Source organism: Eretmochelys imbricata, chromosome 10 (assembly GCF_965152235.1).
Source record: "Eretmochelys imbricata isolate rEreImb1 chromosome 10, rEreImb1.hap1, whole genome shotgun sequence".
In the NCBI taxonomy this organism is placed as follows: domain Eukaryota; kingdom Metazoa; phylum Chordata; order Testudines; family Cheloniidae; genus Eretmochelys; species Eretmochelys imbricata.
In genome coordinates this window covers 49259917-49280616 of record NC_135581.1, presented here as the reverse complement: position 1 = coordinate 49280616, position 20700 = coordinate 49259917, and the positions used below count along the sequence as shown (strand labels likewise).

At 40.2% G+C, this 20700-nt stretch overlaps 1 protein-coding gene across 1 annotated transcript in view; it reads right to left on the bottom strand.

The window, feature by feature from the left end:
* PEAK1 (pseudopodium enriched atypical kinase 1) overlaps window positions 1-20700 on the bottom strand; it is a 218660-nt gene that overhangs the window by 197725 nt on the left and 235 nt on the right. The window contains exon 2 of the mRNA XM_077828480.1: window positions 2336-2368. The gene's annotated coding sequence lies outside the window, so the exon portion shown is untranslated. The remainder of the gene's footprint in view (window positions 1-2335; window positions 2369-20700) is intronic.

Below are 20700 nucleotides of genomic sequence, written 5' to 3'. Positions count from 1 at the left end.
TCAATGAAACTTCAACACTCTTCATCATTATGCAGACACTGATCCCAACAAATTTAATCCAATACATAAGAAATACTGTAAAGAATATTTGCAATAGTGATTAGAAGTGCAGACAAAATAATTGAAGTTCTAAGAATCAACAGAAGTCGTACAGTCTTGGTCTAAAATATCCAGTAAGCCAGAGGCAATCTTTCACTCACAACCCATGAGACTTTCAGCACATGGACCAAAAGGGAAACAAGCTCTTTTGAAGCCTATGCCTCCTACTCCTCTCTCCCCCACATCCCAAAAAGGCCTTACAGCCAAAATCCTGTTTTTAGCTTTACTTATAACACTGGCAGAGGCAGATTTACAGTGAAACACAGGGGTGCCCTGGCATGGGGCCCTCCAACAACAGGAGGCCCCAGGGCCAGGCAGCTCTGGGGGCAGCTCCTGGGGCTCCGCACTCACTGGCAGCCAAGGTCCCCCCTCCCCCTGAGCGTGCTCTGTTCCCGCCCCTCCCACTCCCTCCCAATGCTTCCCTCACCGCCAAACAGCTGTTTGCCCGCGCTCAGGTCGCTTCAGGAGGAGCAACATGCTCGAGGGAGGAGGCAGAGAAGAGGCAGCAGCGGGGCTTTGGGAAAGGGGGTGGAATCTGGGCAGGGCAGAGTAAAGGCGGGGCCCCGCACTCCCCCTACAGATACCCCTGCAGCTCCCTGCTGTGAGCCGCTCAGGGCAGGGGGCTGGGAGCATCCCCATGACCCCAGCCCACATCCCCAGCCTCCCCTGACTCTTGCACCCCCCCACATCCCCACCCCCACCCTGAGCATCAAATGGGAGTCCTGCACATGCACACCACATTCCTACCTGCTCGCACGAAATGGGAGCTTCCCCAGGTAAGCGCTCCACACCCCAACCCTGAGACCCCTCCTGCATCCTAACTCCTGGCCAGACCCTGCACTCCAATCCCCAGCACCCCAATACCCAGCCTGCTCCTGCATCCCCAGCCCTGACTCCTCTACCCCCCTCACACACTCCCAGCCCTGACTCCTGCCCCCCTTCACACCCCCTAGCCTCCTGCCCACCCTGACTCCTGCATACACACCCCACATCCCCACCTGCACCCCTCGCACTAAACGGGGGCTGCCCCCAAGTAAGCGCTCCACACTCCAATCCCTTCCCCCAGCTCTGAGTCCCCTCCTGCACCTTAACTGCTGGCCAGACCCTGCACTCCAACCCCCAGTCTGCTCCTGAACCCTAACTTCCTCCCAGACCCTGCACCCCCAGCCCTGAGCCCCCCCACCCCACCCTAAGTCCTGGCCAGATCCTATACCCCAATGTTTTTTTACATTTTTTTTTTTAAAGCACTCTTATCCAAAGCACTTTACAATAGTTAGCTAACTCTACAAACAATATTTGGAAAGATCACTAAGTGGTCTGCTGAGACCCTCAATGATTTTTAAGTGGTCTGTGGAAAAATAAATTAGACTACAAAAACAATCAAGGTACCTCACTTTATTTTCATTTACTTCCTATTACTTATGATGAAGGAGGATGAAGAAGAAAAAAAGAATGAGAACAGGGGCGGGGGGAGAGAACCTTCTTTTTTTTTTGCCCCAAGGAGGGGTCCCAAAATGAAGCTAAGCACAGGGCCCACTAACTCTAAATCCGCCACTGAACAGTGGATATTTCAACCATCTTATTTTATACGTTAGCCTCTGTCACCCAGGTCAAGGATACCATGAACTGTGATTCAATAGCAATAAATTAGACAAAAAACACCTAATCAGAGCAAAAACACAATTAGTATGCATGTTGATGAAAATGCGAAGAAAATTATTGAAAATAATTTTTATTCTTTTGTGCCACTTCATTTATTCATGAATTTTTAAGCTTTTGGTACAGTAACTTCCAAATAACTATTTAGAAATCTGAAACTACTAGGAACAAAACAGTCTTTTCTTCTCAGAACAGCAGATATTTAGAAAGTATCTTACACGAACTCTGGGAAATACAGTTCTTCAAAATTCAGAAATATAGAAGTAGACAGCAAAACATCCCAAGTTTCACAGGACATCGATGAAAGAAATATTCCCATATGCTTAAAGCTATCAAAAGCATAAAGATTATGTAATGAACAGCACAAAGCCTGGGAGAATTATTCCTTCTAAAAAAATATGCAAAAAAAAAAAATTCCAACATGCCTTAATTGGGCAGACAAGACAACACTTCCCCTATTTTCACATTGTATACCGTTTTTCCAAAATATGTGTTTATCACAGATCCCTGTATCAACAATTAAATTTGTCCTTTAGGGATGGAATAAGCTGCACAGTAGCATTTTTAAGATAATTACCTTTCTAATGAGAAGCTTTCCTTCTCTTCTCCCCTGAAAAGAGAACAAAAACTTGTATTTCAGTACATTTTCCTTTACTCAGACTAAATTTATAGCATTTCAGACAACACACTTGCATTAAACTTCAAGCAAAGAGGCACACCACTTTCTGTCTTTGTCTTTGAATATTTCCTTGCTTTTGACAGGCAGAGTCATTTTCACCCAAGGATCTGAAACTGAAATATCACTGGTTTCAGAGTACTATCACTGCTACCTACAACCACCAGTCACTATGTGCTCATTACCAGCCTAGGGAAGGTTCCTTATGTAATTGCGATTGTCTGCTCGTATTTTTCAGCTCAAATTAACCAGTTTGACTTCCCCACCCACTCCCACCCCATGGTTTGACAATTTTCCATTCTGAACTTGACCAGAAAGCCACCACCCACAATAAAATAATAATGTTGGCGAAGAAACTGTTTAAAGAGAAAGAGATACAGATTGATGGCTTGGTCATAAATACCCTGGGAACCAATAATTCCCAGACTGACTGGTGCTAATTGCAGGTGCTGTGCCTTGTTTGTACTTTTAACAGCAAGTCAGAAAGAATTTCAGAACTCCTTAAAAATATTGTTAAAGTGGGGCAGATATTTCGCAGTCCATCTCCAAAAGCCATGTAGGTCTCTATATATGTATATATATTGGACCTCATGCTGTTATACCAATAAATTAAAAAACAGCAGGATCTTATTAAAGGGAAAAAGGCAAAATACCACATTTATTGTGAATACAGAAAGAATCACAGTAAGCAGTTAGTTATAGCTATAACATTCCATTCAATCTCCTATTTATTCATACATTCATTCATACATATACACAAGCGCACACACACACAGGTTCTGCAAGGTTGTTATCATAGGTTTCAGAGTAACAGCCGTGTTAGTCTGTATTCGCAAAAAGAAAAGGAGTACTTGTGGCACCTTAGAGACTAACAATTGGAAGGTGCTGGCTACAAATACCCAAAGCCAGCTGACAATAGTGAAAGAGGCACTTCAGGAATACAAAGAATGTGAAAAAGGTCACTCTGCAGAGGCTGGAGGGACGCAGGTAAAGGGGGAGAAGGTCCTATATACGGCACCCCCAGGCATAATTACAAAGAGAAAAGAGAGTAAAAAAAAGTTAACTCTGCAGAGGCTGGAGGGAATTAAGCAGCTAAACTTTGTGAAAAATGTTAAAAAGGAGAAGTGTTAGAGAAAGAGGATTCTTGGTTTCTTTGCAACCATTCTGAAGGAAAAATGGGACCTTTTCCAAAGGAATGTCTGTAAATTAGCCAGGCAAAAATAAACTATGATTAAAATAATTTGACTGGACAATTTAGTCAAATTTGCTAAAAGAACATAAGGGGGTTCTATTGGAACTTAGCTGCCTCAAATGTATAAAGGGAATGTAAGATGTAAAAAAAAAAAAAAAAAAAAAAACAAAACCACAACAGAGCAGTGTGGACCCTGTTAAGGAAAAGAAAATGTGTATGTATCTATGTGTGTGTGTGTAAATATGTAAAGTTCTAAGGACCAATTGGTTTTGTTTTTGTTTTAAATAATGCTACTAAAAATCCATTTGACTCTTTAATTCAAAGTTGCAAAACTGACAGACCTTTTTGCGAGACACAGGTAATGAGTGTTGTTTGGCTTTGGGATTTGGCATTTAACCCTTAAAAGGTAACTCAATGCTTTACACAATTTAAAATGTTTTTAAGTTGTGGCTGCAGCAGGGCAGTCAAAATCAGGAGAAAAAAAAATTCTGGATTCTTTTTGTTTGTTTGATTTTTATTTGCTTGTTTTTGTAACAAAATAACAGATGAGAGTTGTAGTAAAAAAAAAATTAAAAGACAGTGCCCCTCTGAAGCAACAGCAGGGGTGAGGTGCACAAAACAAAAAGAAGCAATGTTAGAAACACTGAGTCTTAAAATGGCTCTGAGTAATCAGACTGTCACTTTGATAAAGGTACATGAAAACTCTGTAAGCAAAAAAAAAGAAATAGTTACACCTTATGTAAAAATTGACATGGATAATGTTATAGAAGTTAAACTATGGAAGGAATGCGCATTTGCCCCAGAACATGTGCAGGGTATATTGTAGAAGGGGCAAAAGAAATGCAAACATACCATGCTACTTAATTAAAAAGTTATTAGGGCTCCAAAGGGAGCCACAATAGGTTGGGTTTTCTTTTTCAGATTGCTGTGTGTTTTGGAAGCAGAAGTTAAAAGTAATCAAAACTCTGGTGAAAGCTGATTATGTCCCTTTTAAGATAGAGTCTCTGAGCTGCTGATGGCTTTAAATCCAAAAGCAGGAAGCGTCTGTGAAAATGCAAATTACCTAAACGATAAAGGAAGGAAAGAACTAGCAGCACAAGGAGCTGCAGATAAAGGACATACCTGGTAAGCAAACAAATTGTCTAAATAAAAGGCATGGTATAACAAGATAATTTTAATAAATTTAATGATAATAAGTACCCCTGTAACAACGTATAGTGTGTATGATTTTTGGAAAAACCCTTTAAAGTTGTATGGTGATGATGCTTTTCAGCTATTACCTGTAAATAAACAAAGCTTAACACAGCAGGAAAAACATTATAAACTTGGTCCGCTGTATAAGAAGGGAAACTGAGGTACCCCACCTCAGGGATTTAATGACTAAACAGTGGGATAATTTCCTCATAACCCTTAAAAGATAGAAGCCATTGAAACCTGGCCTGCCTATAGAACAAAAACAGGAAAATGTGGGGGCAATTCCTCCATTTTGCCTGCAATCAGCAAGGGTATTTGTAAAAGAAATATTTTAAGCAATAATCTGCCACCCCAAAAGGGGTAGAAACATGTTCTTTTTGTCTTTCAGAAAATCAGGAAAAGCTGATGCCAGCTGAAGAGCAACCCAATACCATGAATCTACTGTCACAATAGAAATTGTGTTTTATGTTCTATGTTTTGTTTTGTGTTGTTGTAAGCACTGTTGTGTGTTTTTAAAAAAGAAATACTGAAGACCTGCAGGTACTTAAAAATAAATTAAGCTCTCTGTCCCAGATACAGGACAGCCTGATACAAAAACAAGTACATGCCAATGTAGAGTTGGTCCAGATTGGTCTTGGTAACCTAAAAGGCCGATGGAATCTTTGGTAATGGCTTAATACTACCACATGGCTTATCCATAAGAAAAAAAAATTTAGAAATAGGAAACTACACAGCCATAGCTATGGGATGCACTGAAATGCAGATACTTGCGCTAGCTACTTTGGAACACAAAATGTTCTGGGTCATACTGGGAAATATTAAGGGTTTGATGCATTTGTTAAAACAAAGAAAGAGATCATTGTTTGATACTTATCAATATGAATGGATGCAATACATTTCCAGTATTGTAAAACCAGACTTGTTAATGGGAGACGTTGTCAAAATTGCACACCAACAGTCTCTGGAGGCAAAGGTATTGAAGGTTAACCCACTCCCCATATTACACATGGGATCCTTCTGGCTACCCTCGACCTCAAGCCAGTGGGCTGGGGAGGGAGGGAAGCTACTGGACACTAGAGGTTGTACCGAATGGACTCCTCAGAAGTGGGTGGGCCTGTTGCCACAGAACCTTGTAGTAAAGATACATCACTAGGATCATGTATGTGGCATGAACTGGAATCACAAACTCAAATTGCTTCACAGTACCTTCTCTTGAATAGGCTACATAGAAAGTGACACTAACGCTTATAAATCTTAGTGTCAAAAGGGGGATTATGTTGGATCATATTAAAGAAGTTCTGTATTAAAATCACAAATGAGTTTGATTCCCCATAGTTTAAATTCCAGGGTATTACTAATTCAGAGGTCTCTTGGTTTTTGGTACTGTTTCTCTCCCTCTATGTGTGAAACTTGCAAGCTGCTAATTGCGTTAGTACATTCTAAGACAGAGTCTGTTCTCAAAGCAATTCACACAGAGAGAGACTCAAAGCAATACTCTGTAACAACAGAAACAGCACCCAGAGACTCCCTGCCCTTTTGTTGCATTAACAATTGTGATTAAAATAGAGATAGAGGATGTATGTGGATGGATGCTTGGTGTGGATAATAACTGAATGATCAGGGAGGTGCCAGCCTAAGAATCCAGTGTCCATCGGCTGAAGAAGGTGTCAAGTGGAAATAACCAGAGGACCCCCCAGAGGGCAGACTGGAATCCACCCAACAGCCTCAAGAATGGGAGAACCAGAGAACAAGATAACATCTAGCAGCACGGAGCCGTCAGGAATGTGCTATCTGCTGATTGATTCAGCAACAGCATGATGAAGCAATTCCCATAGACTGGCATAGGAAGAAATTCCTATAAAAACAGACTCTATAAAGTGAGAACTTTGGGGTCTGATTCTGCAAACCAACTTCCAGGAGCATCAGATGAGCATCTGACAAGGCCCTGCTCCCTCCTCATGTCCAGGCCACCTGGCCAGTGGCTTGGCATGAGCAACTCTAAGGCTGGTAACTATGAGAACAACCTTGCAGAACCTGTGTGTGTGTCTATGTGTGTGTATGAAAGAATGTGTGAATAAATATGAGATTGAATGGAATGTTATAGCTATAACTAACTGCTTACTATGATTCTTTCTGTATTCACAATAAATGTGGTATTTTGCCTTTTTCCCTTTAATAAGATCCTGCTGGTTTTTAATTTATTGGTATAACAATGCGGAATCACGACTCCTTAAAGGAATATTATACTTCCTGGGATGATGAAGATGAGGGGAACAAAGTGTCATGGGGAGATAAATCAAGTAGTTTAAACTGAAGTGCACAGATTTTAGATACCGAAGTAACTTTAGAAATCCCTAAAAATAGACAGATACATAGCCAATTAGAAATTAAGTGAAGGTAGATTTCTGGTGGTCAATAAAAAGAAGAAAAGAGAAAACGTGGATGACAATTGAAGATGTTCCCATCACACCTTTTTTTTTTTTTTTTTTTTAACATAACCATTAAAAATGGATATTTGAGGAGACTGACATTTGATTGCAATGACTGATTCAAATGATTTGAAATCAATTTAACTCATGTATATTAGTTACTTTTGAAAAAGAACAGATCCTTCTACTCTGGAGAAGTTGCCTTTGATGTGATGCTGCTGTAACTCTAATGCCCACCATTCTATAATGAGTGCACTAAAAATGGAACACTATCATGACTTTTGGGAGAGTGCAGGACTCTGCTGCTTATCTACTGACACTTATTTTTGATCATTTCACTTGCACAATAAATCTTTCATACATGACTCAGCCATTTGTGTCTACACTGTCACTGCAATTATAAAAGCCAACACTTATTTTCTTATTTTTTAACAGATTTTTTCCTTCTCTTTTTGTCCTAGCAATTTGATCCAAATTAAAAACGAAAGAGCAAAAAAACTGTGATAACCAGTGCAATTAAAAAAAATTAGAAAGTATTACATGTATATCACTATGTCAATGGCTGTTTGCTGAATTGATAACCCTCTTCCTAAAAAATGCCTGGCACTGAAGATAAAGCACAAATTCTTGTGATGAAATAACGTTCTTCTATATTCCACCGATTTTTATTTTGTTTAGATGTTCACAATTTCATCATATACAATTCCATATCGAGACATTTAGATGTCAGCTTTGTACATAGCTAGGTTATGTTGTGCAATAAGTTAGCAATTGCAGGAACGCTCAACATTAGAAACAATAAAAGGCAATGAAATTTTAAAAAGCTTATGTGAAACCTCTGCCTTTCTCTCATTTTTAAATTATGCTGCTTTTTTGGGTAAGCACCATTTGTTTTTCATCTTTATATTGTGATTTGACATTTGAATGGTATTATATTTATGCATCTCCTTGAGTGCTCTGGCACTAGGGGAGGAATGCTTTATAACATTATTATTTAGTATTTTTCATTATCTCCTCTTTATAGGAACATACGTATTTGTAGACCATACAGAGCATTCAGATTGTGTTGGTTATCCATTTCAACATGTTTCAACACAATATTGTTCCTTAATCTGCAAATTTAGCTTCAAAAGATCTCAGTGTTGGCTGTTATCTCTATCATTCAGCAATAGCTCTGTTGATTTACACTCATAAATATAATATAAAACATAAGCAGTAAAGTCCACCTGCAAAGGACAGAGAAGGGGAAAGACTGCAATGTTTTCACCATCACACAATGAAAAGCTTGTTAAGTGCTTGTAAAATAAACAACAGGGTGGATACTGGGTAATTTGATTTTTAAAATGCACCACTTCTTGCTATTTACACTATTAATCAACTAAGAGTTGCAACATAGCATTTAAAGACTGTATTCACTAAATACCATACAAATGCACAAGGGTAACACCAATGAGAAAAGCAACTGATTCAGCTATTCCTATTGAAAGTGATTGCGCAAACAACAGAAATGATCAGATACTTCTCACATTCCAACAAGCAAAAAGCTCCAGACAATTACAAGGAACACAGCACAAACTTACCATGACTAAAGCGCCACTGAAGCTGAGGAATCAGTCTAAAACCTTTTCAATTTCACCTTCAATCTGCAAAGCTGTTGCAGAAGGTTTTTCATGGCAACTGTTACTAACGGTATCTCTCTATCTAAGGCTAAGCGCCAGTACTCTGAATGCTACAGAATAGCGTTCTTTCTGGTGCAAGCACCTTATTAGCAACTCTCATAAAAGAGCAACACTTGAGAGAGATTTTCTCCTACTCTAAGATATATAGAGCTAACTTAAGAAACCATGAACACAACCATCACCCACACACCAACAGGTTATTAGAGTGAGATGATAATGCTGATATAGCTGCCCCCACCAATGATGATTACAGAGAAATAATGAAGTGCACTTTAAGCTGTGCACGTTTCAGTCAGCCTGTCTTGACATCTGATGAAGTGCATCCGATGAAGTGAGCTGTAGCTCACGAAAGCTTATGCTCAAATAAATTGGTTAATCTCTAAGGTGCCACAATTACTCCTTTTCTTTCTCCTTACAATGTGTATGATAATCAAGTTGGGCCATTTCCAGCACAAATCCACGTTTTCTCACCCCCCCCCCCACACACACACACAAACCCACTCTCCTGCTGGTAATAGCTTATCTAAAGTGACCACTCTCCTTACAATGTGTATGATAATCAAGGTGGGCCATTTCCAGCACAAATCCAGGGTTTAACAAGAACATCTGAGGGTGGGGGGGAGGAGGGGAGGAAAAAAATAAGGGGAAATAGGTTACCTTGCATAATGACTTAGCCACTCCCAGTCTCTATTCAAGCCTAAGTTAATTGTATCCAATTTGCAAATGAATTCCAATTCAACAGTTTCTTGCTGGAGTCTGGATTTGAAGTTTTTTTGTTGTAATATCGCAACTTTCATGTCTGTAATCGTGTGACCAGAGAGATTGAAGTGTTCTCCGACTGGTTTATGAATGTTAGAATTCTTGACATCTGATTTGTGTCCATTTATTCTTTTACGTAGAGACTGTCCAGTTTGACCAATGTACATGGCAGAGGGGCATTGCTGGCACATGATGGCATATATCACATTGGTGGATGTGCAGGTGAACGAGCCTCTGATAGTGTGGCTGATGTTATTAGGCCCTGTGATGGTGTTCCCTGAATAGATATGTGGGCACAGTTGGCAACGGGCTTTGTTGCAAGGATAGGTTCCTGGGTTAGTGGTTCTGTTGTGTGGTATGTGGTTGCTGGTGAGTATTTGCTTCAGGTGGGGGGCTGTCTGTAGGCAAGGACTGGCCTGTCTCCCAAGATTTGTGAGAGTGTTGGGTCATCCTTCAGGATAGGTTGTAGATCCTTAATAATGCGTTGGGGGGGGTTAGTTGGGGGCTGAAGGTGACAGCTCTCAGGGCCTCTCCTTCTGCCCCTCCACCGCCACGAACATGATACAGTTCTGTGGTGACCTAGAATCCTATTTTCGACGTCTCCGACTCAAGGAATATTTCCAAAATACCTCTGAACAACATACTAATCCACAGAGACCTCCCTACCAACTACAAAAAGAAGGATTCTAAGTGGACTCCTCCTGAAGGTCTAAACAGCAGACTGGACTTCTACACCGAGTGCTTCCGCCGACGCGTACGGGCTGAAATTGTGGAAAAGCAGCATCACTTGCCCCATAACCTCAGCCGTGCAGAACACAATGCCATCCACAGCCTCAGAAACAACTCTGACATCATAATAAAAAAGGCTGACAAAGGAGGTGCTGTCATAGTCATGAATAGGTCGGAATATGAACAAGAGGCTGCTCAGCAGCTCTCCAACACCACTTTCTACAAGCCATTACCCTCTGATCCCACTGAGAGTTACCAAAAGAAACTACACCGTTTGTTCAAGAAACTCCCTAAAAAAGCACAAGATCAAATCCGCACAGACACACCCCTGGAACTCCGACCTGGGATATTCTACCTACTACCCAAGACCCATAAACCTGGAAATCCTGGGCGCCCCGTCATCTCAGGCATTGGCACCCTGACAGCAGGATTGTCTGGCTATGTAGACTTCCTCCTCAGGCCCTACGCTACCAGCACTCCCAGCTACCTTCGAGAGACCACTGACTTCCTGAGGAAACTACAATCCATCGGTGATCTTCCTGAAAAACACCATCCTGGCCACTATGGATGTAGAAGCCCTCTACACCAACATTCCACACAAAGATGGACTACAAGCTGTCAAGAACACTATCCCTGATAATGTCACGGCTAACCTGGTGGCTGAACTTTGTCCTTACCCATAACTATTTTACATTTGGGGACAATGTATACCTTCAGATCAGCGGCACTGCTATGGGTACCCGCATGGCCCCACAGTATGCCAACATTTTTATGGCTAAGTTAGAACAACGCTTCCTCAGCTCTCGTCCCCTAATGCCCCTACTCCACTTGCGCTATATTGACGACATCTTCATCATCTGGACCCATGGAAAAGAAGCCCTTGAGGAATTCCACCATGATTTCAACGATTTCCATCCCACCATCAACCTCAGCCTGGTCCAGTCCACACAAGAGATCCACTTCCTGGACACTACAGTGCTAATAAACGATGGTCATATAAACACCACCCTATACCGGAAACCTACTGACCGCTATTCCTACCTACATGCCTCCAGCTTTCACCCTGACCACACCACACGATCCATCGTCTACAGCCAAGCTCTGCGATACAACCGCATTTGCTCCAACCCCTCAGACAGAGACGAACACCTACAAGATCTCTATCTAGCATTCTTACAACTACAATACCCACCTGCAGAAGTGAAGAAACAGATTGATAGAGCCAGAAGAGTTCCCAGTAGTCACCTAGTACAGGACAGGCCTAACAAAGAAAATAACAGAACGCCACTAGCCATCACCTTCAGCTCCCAACTAAACCCCCCCCCAACGCATTATTAAGGATCTACAACCTATCCTGAAGGATGACCCAACACTCTCACAAATCTTGGGAGACAGGCCAGTCCTTGCCTACAGACAGCCCCCCAACCTGAAGCAAATACTCACCAGCAACCACATACCACACAACAGAACCACTAACCCAGGAACCTATCCTTGCAACAAAGCCCGTTGCCAACTGTGCCCACATATCTATTCAGGGGACACCATCACAGGGCCTAATAACATCAGCCATACTATCAGAGGCTCGTTCACCTGCACATCCACAAATGTGATATATGCCATCATGTGCCAGCAATGCCCCTCTGCAATGTACATTGGTCAAACTGGACAGTCTCTACGTAAAAGAATAAATGGACACAAATCAGATGTCAAGAATTCTAACATTCATAAACCAGTCGGAGAACACTTCAATCTCTCTGGTCACGCGTTACAGACATGAAAGTTGCAATATTACAACAAAAAAACTTCAAATCCAGACTCCAGCAAGAAACTGTTGAATTGGAATTCATTTGCAAATTGGATACAATTAACTTAGGCTTGAATAGAGACTGGGAGTGGCTAAGTCATTATGCAAGGTAACCTATTTCCCCTTGTTTTTTCCTACCCCTCCCGCCTCCTCACCCCAGACGTTCTTGTTAAACCCTGGATTTGTGCTGGAAATGGCCCACCTTGATTATCATACACATTGTAAGGAGAGTGGTCACTTTAGATAAGCTATTACCAGCAGGAGAGTGGGGTGGGAGGAGGTATTTTTTCATGCTTTATGTGTATAAAAAGATCTTTTACACTTTGCACAGTATGCATCCTATGAAGTGAGCTGTAGCTCACGAAAGCTTATGCTCAAATAAATTGGTTAGTCTCTAAGGTGCCACAAGTACTCCTTTTCTTTTTGCGAATACAGACTAACACGGCTGTTACTCTGAAAACAGAAGCTGTTAAGTAAACTTATCTTCTCCATGGATCATTCTAGGCAGTGAGAGAGAGAGAGAGAGAGTCACGCTCACTAGACATACTTTCAGACTTCAAACACACACAGGGCACATTGTGCAATCTTAAGCAGTACTATCCATCCTAGAAAATGAGGGGAGGAGTGGAAAGAGAATCAGTGAGAAGTTTGGCTTCAAAAATGGATAGCACAATACAGTACAACAACTAATCCTTTAATGGAAGACTCCTGTATAAACACGTTCTCACTATATTTCTAAGTTTGTCTCTCTTAACATGATATTATTTGAAGATTTATTTTTATCCAGTCTTTAAAACATCCTCTAAATTAAAGACTGTTAAACAATTGTGGTATATTCACTATAGCCTTGCATGGCCAGACACCTGAGCCTGCATAGAGATGCCAGTGATTTCAACGGGGCTCCGTGTGGGCTCAAGGGTGAGCTTGCAATACATTCACTGAATGACTGGGGTCTAATCCAAATGGGATATTAGGTGGGAGGGAGGCCAAATTAGCCTAAAGAGAACATATTGGGGGTAAAGCTAATTTAATTATAAAAGGCACATTATCAACTTGAAATCTAGGCAGTTTTTAAAAACAAGATAATATTAGTTTCAAATATTACATGTCCTTAAATCTACTTTACAATTTTTGTTAACATTTTCCAATTTTTAAAAATTGTTTTTAAATCCCTTGTTGCTGTGCTTAAAAAAAAAAAAAACCTCACAAACAGAAGAAACTGATTGACTCACGCAATAAATACATTGAAAAATATTTTCCCTCTAATCTCTTTCAGTTATATAGATTGTAGGAGTTAAACAACAATTGGAAAACAAGTTTTAGGCAAAAGCATGTTTTTTAAGCTGATGTCCTGTTAAAAAGTGTCTGCATTTGTTCATAAAAAATGTATTATCTGTAGAAAGACCCCATTTTCTACACCTTCATTTGCAAACTTTATGGAGATGTATTCCAGATTGTATGAAGATTTTCCTGATAACATGAGATATTGTGCTCAATAGACTCCAGAAAAGTATATATAAAGACACACACACACATGCACTCACCCCCACCCACCCACCCTATTTTGGTTGCAGTTTAGTATCCTCCTCTGCCCCCAATCCTACAATGAGTTCCCTGTGTATGGACCCCGGGACTGCATGGAACCACACGTAGGCAGAAATGCTCCTCAAGCACAGCACATTTTAGAATGAAGACCATGTTATTTTAAACTGCCTAGCTCCTGACTTTTAAAAGATATGATACAAGATTATTTATGTCCAACAGAATCCATCACTGATTATTTTTATATGCAACTCCTCCAAAACTATGAAATAATCCAGATATGCTTAATTTTAAACACCTAGAGATTGGTGTTTATTCTGCAAATTTTGGGCTAGTCACTTCATTTTCCAGAATAGCATGACTATTAGTTAAGACCCCGATTAAGCAAGGTACTTAAGTATCTTGCTGAACCGGTGCCTAAAAGATCACATCTTATTAAGTTTTGTTAGCAGCCTGCATTGTGATCATGGACTTCCTTTTTATCCATTTATTGCATTTCTAAAATTTCCATGACACTGATCTGTCTTCTTGAAATCAGCACTGTCAGCAACACTCTATTTCATCTTTTTGTTTTTTAAAATGTAACTGCTGACAACAGATTTTGAGTTTATAACTTAATCTTGAGGCCTTGCTCTCAAATGAAACATGGCATATAATCAGAAGGATTTTTAGAAATTATTATTCAAAAAGTCCACTTGACTATCTCCAAGATATATATGACTGGAAAGGATTTTTAAAGATCTTGTTACCCTTTTTTACACTAAAAGGTGGAAAAAAAATGCATATTCTATGCAATAAATAAGATATCCCCAGATCTAAGAACCCTGACCATTAAAATAATAAACCCTATAAGAAATAACCAAAAATTTTAAAGATTTTTAATATATGCATAGCAGATTAATGCTATTAAATACTTTTTATAATATGCTGTGTTGTTGTAACCATCTTGGTCCCTGGATATTAGAGAGGCAAGGTGGGTGAGGTAATCTCTGTTACTGGACCAAGCAGAAAACCAAAAGCTAGTCTCTCTCACCAACAGAAGCTGAACCAATAAAAGAGATTACCTCACCCACACTGTTTATAATATTTATTTAATTTTAAAAGATGCCTAACTGATCACAGATGTATACCACTAGTGACCAAAGTACAGCTGCAGCTATTGTAATGTTGCCCATTTGGCACCATCATAATTTTATAATAATAATAATATTAACTGCAACCTGTCAGAGTCTCATACCAACGTTATTCAAAAAACTCATTGAAAACTAGGCCCATACATCACAGACATGGGCCATGATCTTGGTAAGGGATCCGTCCATGTGGGGGTTCGACTGACTTCATTGAGACTTGCAAGGGTGTAGAGTTTGTGTGGATAGATGCCTTGCTAGGGCTGATGCCAGAGTCAATCCAGATTACAAGCACTCTCATAAAAGGTAACTGCAGCATCATAACATAGTCCCTCCATGGCATGTCTATAGTGGAAATGCTGCAACTGCACCTCTGTAGTGTAGACAGTTACTACAATGATGGAAAGAGTTCTTCAGTCACTGCAGTAAATCCATCTCGCCAAGAAGCAGTAGCTAAATCAACAAGAACAACAATTATTTTTTCCCCCCCATCAACCAAGCACAGTCTACACTGCGGCTTAGGTCATCTTAACTAACACCATGTCTACTTTAGCACTTGTATCGGCAAAACTTTTGTCATTCGGGGGTATGAAAAATAACCCCACCCCTGAGCGACATAAGTTTTGACGGCATAAGTGCTTGTATGCACAGCGCTATGTTGGAAGTAGACACTCTCCCATCGACAGAACTACTGCCTCTCGCTGAGCTGATTTTATGTCGACAAAAGAGCTCTCTCCCGTCAGCATAAGGCAGCTACAAAAGCGCTCTTACGGGGTATCGCTGTACCGATACAGCATTGCCTCTGTAAACTTGTAAGCGTAGACCTGGCCTAAGACTCTGAAGGGTGAATTTTTCATACCCCTGAGCAATGTAACTAGGTCGATCTAATTTTCTAGTACAGATCAGCCCTCAGAAGAGGAGTCTAGTTCATGGTTACCTCACATATTCTGAATGCAAAATGGGTGTAAAACACAACCACCCTGACTTAGTGTCATTTTATACTGGTGTAAATAACCACACAGGGCGCAGAACAGTGGTGAAGGGGTTTCAGAAACATAGCACAGTTCTATAAATATAAGCCAACTTAGTCCCATCTACACAGGCAAAACCAGGCCACATTATAATATTTGCACTCCTGCTGTTTTAACCTCTCCCCCTAATGTGGTAAATTGTGTATGGTAGATGGGTCTTTACAAAAAAGATACTAACTTCAGAAACATTCCCACTGCCCAGCTTGGCTTTATGCACATTTCAACTAATCAGCCAGTCTGTGGTTACAGTAAACCAGCAACACCAAACCACAATTTATTTTTATTATGATACACAATTATAATATTGGACAACTAGATAGAACTGCTGAAGATACTGATTAAAATAAATTCTTTACTTGTGTCACCAACATCTCTGGCATATTAAAGTAAAATTATTTTACAAGTCTAATTTTTACTTCACCATTTATGCTGTTTACTTGTAATATTTCACTCAGCTTTGACAATTAAACTAGACTAGTCAGTTTTATTTCCTGCTGTGGAGTCTGAGTTTTCATTACTATACAAGAATATTTAGGAGGGTGGGGAAATCATGAAAGCATTTCTGTTAACATTGCATTAAATTCATCCACTTAAGCTCTAAACAGGACCCACACAAGTATGCCTGTAAATCCCCTATGAGCCACAGAAATGGTCTCTGTGCCAGCCCCACATGGGCCAGCACAGAACGATGGGATCAGGAAGGCCGAGGGATGGCCAAGGAAGGTGTAGTTTCAATGGCCCAATGCACTAACAAAATCGCATGCAGGGACTACAACCTCTGTTTCAGCCTGAGCGCTGTGTTGGGGATGAATTTCTCCTCCCCAAAACCTTCAGGCTATCTAATTTATGTAGCTGGAAAGAATTTGGACTCCCTTCACCTCCTCCCCCCCAATAAACACTACATTTTGGGACTAATATGACTGGACTGTATCCGTTTAGAACTTTGCTCCAACTAAGACACAAACCAAAAAATGCTAAGACGTGCTATTACTATGTTTTCAGAGGGTAAAGAATTGGTGAGAATGACAATATATACCAGTAATTCATTAGAGAATGAATAAAACATTTCATTATTATTATAATTCCGGATCAGATATTTTAATCTCATTTTTGTCTTTAAATATCTCTTTATTTATAAAGAAATTTCCTTATAGTGTTTACATTTGCAATATTTCCCTGTGTGACGGATTCTCTCTCAACATTACATCTATAGCAAAATATCAAAATACAATGACATGTCAGAATGTTTGCTGTGACTCTGATTGCATATGAGGGAGCAGCTCGGCAGGATTCCATCAGGCATAACAGCTCAGGAAGCCGGAGTAAATGTGGAAGCTAATAGTACGTAGACCTATGGTCTGAACCAGGCTTAACAATTCATTTAGAAATCTTGGGCTCCTCTTGTCAAGGCCTTAGGAGAAGAGGGAATCCAACAGTCACATGTGCAAAACAAGACAGATGACAACCCAGTCAGCACCATCAGAAAGACAACCTTGTCAGAATGTGGCCAGATAGAAGAAAAGGAAAGATAAAAAGAAGTCAAAGCAGCAGCTCCCATCAGACTAGGAGGCAATGTGGAGGGGCTCATGAGTACCTCTGTACTCCTTTCCAGTACTAATGAGTACAAGTACTAATGGGAGGTTAATTTTAAACAGGGAATGAGAGGAGGGCATAAAAGGGGCAAGAAATACCAAAAAGGACCGCAAAAGAAAGAGGACAGAACAAAGGCATAGGTGCAGAAATGAAAGAACAACACAGGAGAGAAAAAGAAAAAGAAAAAAGATCATGTTGTATCTTGGTATTTTGATCGTATGTTTATTTTGTGTACATATGTTTCCTAACATGACAGAGATGCTTAACAGCAATCACTAACATCTGTGAGTCCAAACCAAAACTTGTGATCATTGTGTGGCTAATGTCAAAGGTCTGACTGCCCTGATTACACAAGAGACCATTAAAGTTCTGTTAGATCAAAAATATGTCCTTCTTTCCTAATGTATTAAATTGATTATTCATATATTTGGTAAGCATATGCAAAATAATTATGTATTTAATCAAGTAAATAAATCTAAAAAGGGTTTATATGGAGTTATGTATCCAGAAATAGGTATAAAGAAACGGAGTACTTGTGGCACCTTAGAGACTAACAAATTTATTTGAGCATAAGCTCAAAGGTGTGGAATGGTCCTTTCCACAGATATACCCCTTTCCCACCCCCAAAAAAAGCATAAAATGTACTGAATGGAAACTTTAGTGCATTGTGACTTTTCAACACAACGGTATAACAACACAATATGTTGTTAAACAAATATGCAGTAAATCTAATGGCTTCTGTCCTTGAATGAAACTATCCATAATATTAACAACATATTTCTGCGCTTAATGTAGCGAGGTAAAACTGACCAGCATCAGTAAAGATCTAGAATTAAACTTGCTGAGGTCACTAGATTCATCTCTTGGTTTAAATTTATATCTTCTGCCCAATATCTTAAACACACACTACCTGCCATTGCAGTTCATGTGTGAATGAGTCACCCAGAGTCAAGATAAGCCAAACAATTTAAAAGTAGTAATCTGGGAAGTCAGAGAATGGAGCTACCCATAAGGACGCTCTGACAATAAGGTAACCCCATCATGAAATAAGTATGTAGGATTACTCATGGAAAGTTACTCATGGAAAGTGGATAATTCACTTCTTACATACTTCAACACTGCAGAGAGCAATATGAGGTTTTCCTGTAGCACACGCTAGAGCACTAAACTTTGCCAGACGCTTTGTCTGGAGAAATCATCAGTAGCTAGTTTGCAGAACAAAAATCTGTAAGCTAATATGGAATCAGGTGAAGAGCTCTAACTAATCATGTTAAACCTAAGGCAGAGTTACAAAGCAAAATGTTCAGCAATATAAATGCCTTCTTACTGTATTGTTCAGAATCAAACCATCTATCCAAATGAGGACAAAATTCATCAGTCAAATATAGCCACGCAGAACTAAATGAATCTAACTTGAAACAGAGACAGGCTTTTTTTTTTTTTTTTTAAATTATAGGACAATCAGTTTTAAATAACTTTCATTTAACTATAGAATTTGAATTCCATCAAATCTGGAGTAAATGTCTCAAGACCTCAATTCTGGATCTTACAGCAACTGTTTTATTTAGTATTTTGTAAAGAATTCTTTCATTCTTTATTTTATTTATCCTGTAAAGTGACATTTTTAGACACATGGGATCACAAATTCAGGAGTGAAGTGTTTTAACAGACATGAGACAACCCTTAAAACATCTACAATAACACAAGAAACTTCAGAGTCCTACAAACTGATCAAAGTGCACAGTTCTACAAAAAGAAGCATCCAAAATATAACTAATATAAACAGAAGCAATCTTTCTAGGGAAGAGGCCCTGATCAACTCCAAGCTGGGAGGCATACCAATGAATGTTTCCTCTCTCTAGTGCCAGCCAAAAAGAGCATGGCCATCTTGTGTCAGATACCAGCTGCTCAGTAAATAATGATAATCGCTGCACTACATAAACACCTTTTTTTACCCAGTATTACAAAGTAGATTCTAATGAATAAACTTCTCAGTCCTTCATATCTGGTCCCAGCTCAACCTTCGGGTAAAACAGTAGAAAAGATAAGGAGAGACAGAGCCATACTGATCAATCTGCCAAATCCCAAAATAAGGGACAAAAGAGAATAGTAAAACAGAAAAGCTTAATATAATGTAGAAAATAATTTGGTATTTGTAAATTAACAGTTTTAATCTCATTTTCTTTATGCCAATAATATACGATAATAAAAACGAGAGGAAACCAGGGTCTGTGAGGAGTAGAAATAAACTGGAGTCTGCAGCAATGTTTTACTTGTAAAATTCCTAGAAAGTGGAAATAGACAAACAGCCCAAAAAAATCTCAAAACTGCAGACTGAGGTAGACTGTGTTGCAACGTATTTAGCAAAGGAGCATGCTGAAAATGCAAAACATATATACACAGAGAAATAAAAATTAAGTTTCTTTATTAAAAAATTAGTGTCAGGGTACCTCTAATTTGAAAAATAGAAGGGAGGTAGCAACTGCCCTGGCCCTCCCAGCCTACAAATAAATAACTGGTCTGTAATAAGAAGCAGTTGAGAGAGATCTATGGACTCAGTCCGGGCTGAGCTGTACGGAGCTGCTGCCGCCTCTTAGCTATGTCCAAGACCCTCTCTACTCGGCAACAAGCAGCTCCGCCTCTCCCTTAAGTTTGAGGAATCCACTTAGGACTCTAGATGTTAGGGAGGAGGAGAGAAGAGGAGGGGGCAAATGAAGAGACAGGCAATGAATCCCGAGCTGCGGAAGGATGGAAACAGAGATAATTAGGCATCCTTCATTGCTGTTGTATCTTCAATTCTCCCTCAATTCCCTGCCCCCATCCCCCAGGAGACGGGGATGTCAAAAAAAGTTGATCAGCCATTTCCCCAATGTATTTCTGCTCCTTCTACTCCACCAATCCAGTGAGCAGGCGAGATAGGGCTCTTCCTTCCTTCCTACTGCCCCCCACCCCACACCCCAACATAGGAGGCGTCCTGTAGAAGAAATCTGAGCCATGACGGGAGAGGGGAAACCATTCATTTTCCCAGAATGGTTCTTCCTCCTTCCCTCCCGCCTCCATCAGACTTCCCTCTTCACGATTAAAGGGGACAAATAACTACCCCACCCCGGAAGACTCCCCACCCCCCAGCTCCTCTCCTCTTGTCTCCTCCACGGGAGAAGGACCATTCGGGTCAGCCCCTCCCCCT